Consider the following 8,816-nt stretch of genomic DNA (forward strand, 5'->3'; position numbering starts at 1 on the left):
GAACAATTCAGTAGCGAGACTCACGTTATCAGGATAAATTAGTCAAATCCATTTCAGAAATTGCCCTAACACACATCCTCAATGAATGATAGGCCTTTAGACCCAGAATGTTGACTTAGGTGATCAGTAACGGTCTATGCAGACTACGCATGCTTACAAAGACATGTATGAAAAGTCCATTTGAATGAATATTTCACGTTTTGGACTTTTATGAAGGCATGCCTCTTCTGATGAGCATGCTTGTTTTGAGTCATAATATGTATAATACTACTTAATTGCAAGTCAGTTGGATTATTTATTAAGGAGTAGCAACCTTTAACGTACATTATTCACGTTAATATAAAAAAGGACCCTGTAATGGTCACACAACAAAAAAAACTCAACATGTTTTTGATAATTATTGACCTAAAGAGTCCAGAGAATTGTACTATGGTGGAAATTTTTAAATTGCTTGAAAATCAAACAACTAGTTTGCAAAAGTACGATTTTAAGATCATCAGCAATAACTCCTGAACCGTTTGATTGACATCAATAGATCAAGAGGCAAATTTGTTCAGAATGAGAAGAGCTATGATATGATATCAATAGTTTGTGTGTATGTCAAATGTCACGTGATACACAATTGTTTAACTGATGAAATACACGTCAATTTAGCCATTTCTACTGGTCTAGCGCCACCTAGTGTCCAAACGCCACCTTCTTTTGTAGGTGACCTCGGAGTGATGGTCTACACATATGTACCAAGCCCCATGATGATGTGTTAATCCGTTCTGGATTTATGGCCATTTTAATGTGATAGGCTCCGCCCAGTTCAGTTTTTGGCATTTCCTACCGTGTATGAAAACAAAGTTCAACTTTTTTTCAATGATTATTTACATTCACACTCCACAGAAGTCATCTGCATTGGTTTGGTTCCGATCGGTTGAAAAACCAGGGACTAGTTCGCGAAAGTAGGTTTTTGACATCATCAGCGATAACTCATGAACCGTTTGATCGACAGAAGCATTTCAATAGGCAAAGTTGTTCAGAATGAGAAGAGCTATCATATGATGTAAATAGTTTGAGTATATGTCAAATGTCACGTGATACACAATTGTTTATGCACTGCAAAAACGTTTTTTCGCCCCCCGGTGGCCGAATGAGTTCATATTTCTTACAGACCTTCAGGACCACGAGTCGAACAAGCCCAGCGAGTGTCGTTTTGATCGGCCTCCGTTAACCCTGTCTAATGAGTGCTCAAAATTCATTGGCCGATGGCGGCCATGTTTTTTGAGAAACGCCAATGTCCTTTTATACAGTCACGGTGCATGACACAAAGACACGCCATACCAAATAATAAGTCGATCGGGCAAACGGTTGCGTAGTTATAGCCTTTTTCGAGTTCTTTGCTATTATAGCGCCACCTAGTGGCCAAACACCGAGTCTTTTTTATTATGACCCCGGACTAAGGGTCTACACATAGGGTCTAAGCCCCGTGAAGATAGCTCAAACGGTTCACGAGTTATGGTCATTTGAGTAAAATAGGCTACTTCCGGTTCAGACGTTTTGATGCCCCCTAGCGACCCTGAATCGAAATTTCAACTTCCTTTTATGATTATTCATATTCACACTCCACAGAATTCATCAGCGTTGGTTTGGTTCCGATCGGGCAAATATCCAGGGACTAGTTCTTTTTTTTTTTTTTTCATAAAATGCAAATTAGCGGAAAAATTTGCATACCGGAAATGAAATCGGAGATAGCCATTTTTTAAGTTTGGAGCCAAGGATTCCAATGACACCAAACACTTTGTAGTGCGACATCCGGTTTACGAGCATTGAGCCCAAACGCATTGGCCATCGCTATAGCGCCACCTATGGGCCGATTTGGCTGGGTCACTGTATCTGAGTAACCTGCACAGATACAACCAATTGACAAAGTGTCGAGTTTCTACGACTTACGGTTTGGGCTGGGCGATGCGTTTTAGCGCGGAAAAATAATAATAAGAAGAAGAAGAAGAAGAATAAAAATCCTTACAAATACAATAGGTTTTCAGCCCTTCGGGCTCGAAACCCTAATTAAAGCTGCAAGCAGCATTTAGCGGGTTCGAGCACTTTTAAGGCATCTAAAGCATCTTTGCCTTCATCAAGTAGGCCGAGGACTCTCATACTAAAACACCCAAGTGGACGATACTCCCAACGCCTGAAAAATCATAGATACGGTCAGCAACGGTGCATAGACACTACGCATGATTACACACATATGCACATATAGTACACTTGAGGGGAATCATCTTTTCAGGTTCATTTGGTCACATCCATTTAAGAAATGATCTTGCATTGAGATAAATGCATTGAGTTGCTGCAATGTGACTGGCTGAGTAACAATTTGGGTTTACATGCAATTAAACTGGTGTACATAATAAAGGTGTGTGTTAAGTTTACCAAAACAGCATCTTACAAGCAGCCAGACATGTTCTATATTTATAGATGTTTGAATATGGAGCAACGTTTAATGTGTAGTGCTTTATATGTCTAACACCTTGTTCCTGTGAGACAGGAAACGTATCTCTTGTCCGATCACCATCATATTTTGCACGCGTGTTTAGTGTAATAAGATGTATGATTGTACTTAATGGCAAGTCAATTGGATTATTTGTTAAGGAGTAGCGAGCTTTCAGGTATACCGTTCACTTGAAAATAATAAAGGACCCTGTAAGGGTCACAGAAATGAAAAAGTTAAACATGTTTTTGATAGTTATTGATCTAGAGAGTCCAGAGAATTGTACTGTGGTGGAAATTTTGAAATCGCTTGAAAAACCAAGGACAAGTTCGCAAAAGCAGCTTCTTGACATCATCACAGATAACTCACAAACTGTTTGATCAACATCAATGGTTCAAGAGCCAAATTTGTTTGGAATTATGAGAGCTTTCATAAGACATCGATAGTTTGTGTAAATGTCAAATGTCACATGTTACACAATTGTTAAGGCAACCAAAGATGTGTCAATTTTGCCATTTTTACTGTTATAGCGCCACCTAGTGTCCAAACGCAGCGGTATTTTGTAAGTCATCGCGGAGTGATGGTCTACACATATGTTCCAAGCCCCATGATGATATCTCTAATAGTGCTCGAGTTATAGGCATTTTAATGTAATTGGCTCCGCCTATTTAAAATGTTTACGCCCCTAAGCAACTGTGAAAGAAAATTTAAACTTTTTTTTGATAATTATTTACATTCACACTCCAGAGATTTTATCTGCATTGGTTTGGATCCGATCGGTCGAAAAACCTCGGACTAGTTCGCGAAAGTAGGTTTTTGACATCGTCAAAGATAACTCACGAACCGTTTGTTTGACAGAAGCGGTTCCAGAGGCAAAGTTGTTCAGAATGAGAAGAGCTATCATATGATAACAATAGTTTGAGTATAAGTCAAATGTCACGTGATATACAATTGTTTATGCACTCCAAAAGCGTTATTTCGCCCCCCGGTGGCCGAATGAGTTCATATTTCTTACAGACCTTCTGGACCATGAGTCGAACAAGCCCAGCGAGTGTCGTTTCGATCGGCCTCCGTTAACCCGGTCTAATGAGTGCTCAAACTTCATTGGCCGATTACCGCCATGTTTCTTTAGATACACCACTGTCCTTTTAGACAATCATCGTGCATGACACAAAGACACACCATACCAAATAATAAGTCGATCGGGCAAACGGTTGGGTAGTTATAGCCCTTTTCGAGTTCATGTAAATTATAGCGCCACCTAGTGGCCAAGCGCCAACTCCTTTTTACTCTGACCCCGGACTGAGAGTCTACACATAGGGTACAAGCCCCATGAAGATTGCTCAAACGGTTCACAAGTTATGGCCATTTTAGTCAACCATGGCACTTCCGGTTCAGGCGTTTTGGCGCCCCCTAGCAATGGTGAATCGAAATTTCAACTTTTTTTTGATAATTATTCACATTCACTCTCCACAGAATTCATCAGCGTTGGTTTGGTTCCGATCGGGCAAAAATCCAGGGACTAGTTCATTTTATTTTTTTTGCATAAAATGCAAATTAGCGGAAAAATTTGCATACCGGAAATGAAATCGGAGATATACGTTTTTTAAGTTTTGAGCCAATGATTACAATGATATAAAACACTTGGGTGTGCGACAAACGGTTTAGGAGTAAAGAGTGCAAACGCGCTTTTCATCGCTGTAGCGCCACCTATGGGCCGATTTGGCTGGGTCCATGTATCTGAGTAGCGACAAGGACTACTACCATCTGACCAAGTTTCAGCTCTGTCGGCCTTACGGTTTAGGCTGCCCAATTAGTTTTAGGGAAGAATAATAACAAAGAAGAAGAATAAGAAGAAGAATAAAACCCACAAATACAATAGGTTTCTAGCCCTACGGGCTCGAACCCTAAATATAGCTGCAAGCAGCAATTATCGGGTTTCGAGAGGTTTAGGTTAGTAAATGTCGACGGGCTTCAGGGATGGCAAACTAACATGTCCACAATCGACAATACAACCCCACACCCAGAAAAATGAGTCAGATGGTCAGCATTGGCTCATACAGACCGAGGCATGAGCACACACACATGCACATATAGGACATACATTACATTTTCTTATATCAAGTGATTCAGATAATTCAGTAGCGAGACTCACGTTATCAGGATAAATTAGTCAAATCCATTTCAGAAATGGCCCTAACACACATCCTCAATGAATGATAGGCCTTTAGACCCAGAATGTTGACTTAGGTGATCAGTAACGGTCTAAGCAGACTACTCATGCTTACAAAGACATGTATGAAAAGCCCATTAGAATGAATATTTCACGTTTTGGACTTTTATGAAGGCATGCCTCTTCCGATGAGCATCAGATGTTGCATGCTTGTTTTGAGTCATAATATGTATAATACTACTTAATTGCAAGTCAGTTGGATTATTTATTAAGGAGTAGCGACCTTTAACGTACATTTTCAGGTTAATATAATAAAGGACCCTGTAATGGTCACACAACAAAAAAACTCAACATGTTTTTGATAATTATTGACCTAAAGAGTCCAGAGAATTGTACTATGGTGGAAATGTTTAAATTGCTTGAAAATCAAACAACTAGTTTGCAAAAGTAAGTTTTTAACATCATCAGCAATAACTCCTGAACCGTTTGATTGACATCAATGGATCAAGAGGCAAATTTGTTCAGAATGAGAAGAGCTATCATATGATATCAATAGTTTGTGTGTATGTCAAATTTCACGTGATACACAATTGTTTATGCACTCTAAAAACGTTACTTCGCCCCCCGGTGGCCGAATGAGTTCATATTTCTTACAGACCTTCTGGACCACGAGTCGAATAAGCCCAGCGAGTGTCGTTTCGATAGGCCCCCGTTAACCCTGTCTAATGAGTGCTCAAAATTCATTGGCCGATGTCGGCCATGTTTTTTTAGAAACGCCAAAGTCCTTTTATACAGTCACGGTGCATGACACAAAGACACACCATACCAAATAATAAGTCGATCGGGCAAACGGTTGCGTAGTTATAGTTCTTTTCGAGTTCTTTGCTATTATAGCGCCACCTAGTGGCCAAACACCGAGTCTTTTTTATTGTGACCCCGGACCGAGGGTCTACATATACGGTCTAAGCCCCGTGAAGATAGCTTAAACGGTTTACGAGTTATGGTCATTTTAGTGAAACAGGCTACTTCCGGTTCGGACGTTTTGATGCCCCCTAGCGACCCTGAATCGAAATTTCAACTTCTTTTTATGATTTTTCATATTCACACTCCACGGAATTCATCAGCGTTGGTTTGGTTCCGATCGGGCAAAAATCCAGGGACTAGTTCTTTTTTTTTTTTTTTCATAAAATGCAAATTAGCGGAAAAATTTGCATACCGGAAATGAAATCGGAGATAGCCATTTTTTAAGTTTGGAGCCAAGGATTCCAATGACACCATAAACTTTGTTGTGCGACATCCGGTTTACGAGCATTGAGCCCAAACGCATTGGCCATCGCTATAGCGCCCCCTATGGGTCGATTTGGCTGGGTCACTGTATCTGAGTAACCTGCACAGATACAACCAATTGACAAAGTCTCGAGTTTCTACGACTTACGGTTTGGGCTGGGCGATGTGTTTTATGGCGGAAAAATAATAATAATTATCGGGTTTCGAGAAGTTTAGGTAAGTAAACGTCGACCAGTCTCAGGGATGGCAAACTAACATGTCCACAATCGACAATACAACCCCACACCCAGAAAAATGAGTCAAAGGGTCAGCATTGGCTCATACAGACCCAGGCATGCTCACACACACATGCACATATAGGACATACATTACATTTTCTCATATCAAGTCATTCGGACAATTCAGTAGCAAGACTCACGTTATCAGGATAAATAGGTCAAATCCATTTCAGAAATTGCCCTAACACACATCCTCAATGAATGATAGGCCTTTAGACCCAGAATTTTGACTTAGGTGATCAGTAACAGTCTATGCAGACTACGCATGCTTACAAAGACATGTATGAAAAGCCCATTTGAATGAATATTTCACCTTTTGGACTTTTATGAAGGCATGCCTCTTCTGATGAGCATGCTTGTTTTGAGTCATAATATGTATAATACTACTTAATTGCAAATCAGTTGGATTATTTATTAAGGAGTAGCAACCTTTAACGTACATTATTCACGTTAATATAAAAAAGGACCCTGTAATGGACACACAACAAAAAAAAACTCAACATGTTTTTAATCATTGTTGACCTATAGAGTCCAGAGAATTGTACTATGGTGGAAATTTTGAAATTGCTTGAAAATCAAAGAACTAGTTTGCAAAAGTACGATTTTAACATCATCAGCAATAACTCCTGAACCGTTTGATTGACATCAATAGATCAAGAGGCAAATTTGTTCAGAATGAGAAGAGCTATCATATGATATCAATAGTTTGTGTGTATGTCAAATGTCACGTGATACACAATTGTTTAAGTAATGAAATACGCGTCAATTTTGCCATTTCTACTGTTTTAGCGCCACCTAGTGTCCAAACGGCACCTTCTTTTGTAGGTGACCTCGGAGTGATGGTCTACACATATGTTTCAAGCCCCATGATGATGTGTTAATCCGTTCTGGATTTATGGCCATTTTAATGTGATAGGCTCCGCCCAGTTCAGTTTTTGCCCCCCCCCCACCGTGTATGAATGTAAATTTCAACTTTTTTTCAATGATTATTTACATTCACACTCCACAGAAGTCATCTGCATTGGTTTGGTTCCGATCGGTTGAAAAACCAAGGACTAGTTCGCGAAAGTAGATTTTTGACATCGTCAGCGATAACTCTCGATCCGTTTGATCGACAGAAGCGTGTCCAGAGGCAAAGTTGTTAAGAATGAGAAGAGCAAACATATGATGTAAATAGTTTGAGTATGTGTCAAATGTCACGTGATACAGAATTGTTTATGCACTCTAAAACCGTTACTTCGCCCCCTAGTGGCCGAATGAGTTCATATTTCTTACAGACCTTCAGGACCACGAGTCGAACATGCCCAGCGAGTGTCGTTTCGATCGGCCTCCGTTAACCCTGTGTAATGAGTGCTCAAAATTCATTGGCCGATGGCGGCCATGTTTTTTGAGAAACCCCAAAGTCCTTTTATACAGTCATGGTGCATGACACAAAGACACACCATACCAAATAATAAGTCGATCGGGCCAACGGTTGGGTAGTTATTGCCGTTTTCGAGATATTTGCTATTATAGCGCCACCTAGTGGCCAAACACCGAGTCTTTTTTATTATGACCCCGGACTGAGGGTCCTCACATATGGTCTAAGCCCCGTGAAGATAGCTCAAACCGTTCTCTAGGTATAGCCATTTTAGCGAAATAGGCAACTTTCGGTTCGGATGTTTTGATGCCCCCTAGCGACCCTGAATCGAATTTTCAACTTTCTTTTATGATTATTTATATTCACACTCCACAGAATTCATCAGCGTTGGTTTGGTTCCGATCGGGCAAAAATCCAGGGACTAGTTCTTTTTTTTTTTTTTTCATAAAATGCAAATTAGCGAAAAAATTTGCATACCGGAAATGAAATCGGAGATATACGTTTTTTAAGTTTGGAGCCAAGGATTCCAATGACACCAAACACTTTGTTGTGTGACATCCGGTTTACGAGCATTGAGCCCAAACGCATTGGCCATCGCTATAGCGCCACCTATGGACCGACATGGCTGGCTCCGAGTATCTGAGTAGCGTGCAAGACTACTACCATCTGACCAAGTCTCGAGTTTCTACGACTTACGGTTTGGGCTGGGCGACGCGTTTTATGGCGGAATAATAATAATAAGAAGAAGAAGAAGAAGAAGAAGAATAAAAATCCTTACAAAAACAATAGGTTTTCAGCACTTCGTGCTCGAAACCCTAAATATAGCTGCAAGCAGCAATTATCGGGTTTCGAGAAGTTTAGGTAAGTAAACGTCGACCAGTCTCAGGGATGGCAAACTAACATGTCCACAATCGACAATACAACCCCACACCCAGAAAAACGAGTCAAAGGGTCAGCATTGGCTCATACAGACCCAGGCATGCTCACACACACATGCACATATAGGACATAGATTACATTTTCTCATATCAAGTCATTCGTATAATTCAGTAGCGAGACTCACGTTATCAGGATAAATTAGTCAAATCCATTTCAGAAATGGCCCTAACACACATCCTCAATGAATGATAGGCCTTTAGACCCAGAATTTTGACTTAGGTGATCAGTAACGGTCTATGCAGACTACGCATGCTTACAAAGACATGTATGAAAAGCCCATTTGAATGAATATTTCGCCTT

The sequence above is a fragment of the Barbatula barbatula genome, assembly GCF_947034865.1.
Source record: "Barbatula barbatula genome assembly, chromosome: 4".
In the NCBI taxonomy this organism is placed as follows: Eukaryota; Metazoa; Chordata; class Actinopteri; order Cypriniformes; family Nemacheilidae; genus Barbatula; species Barbatula barbatula.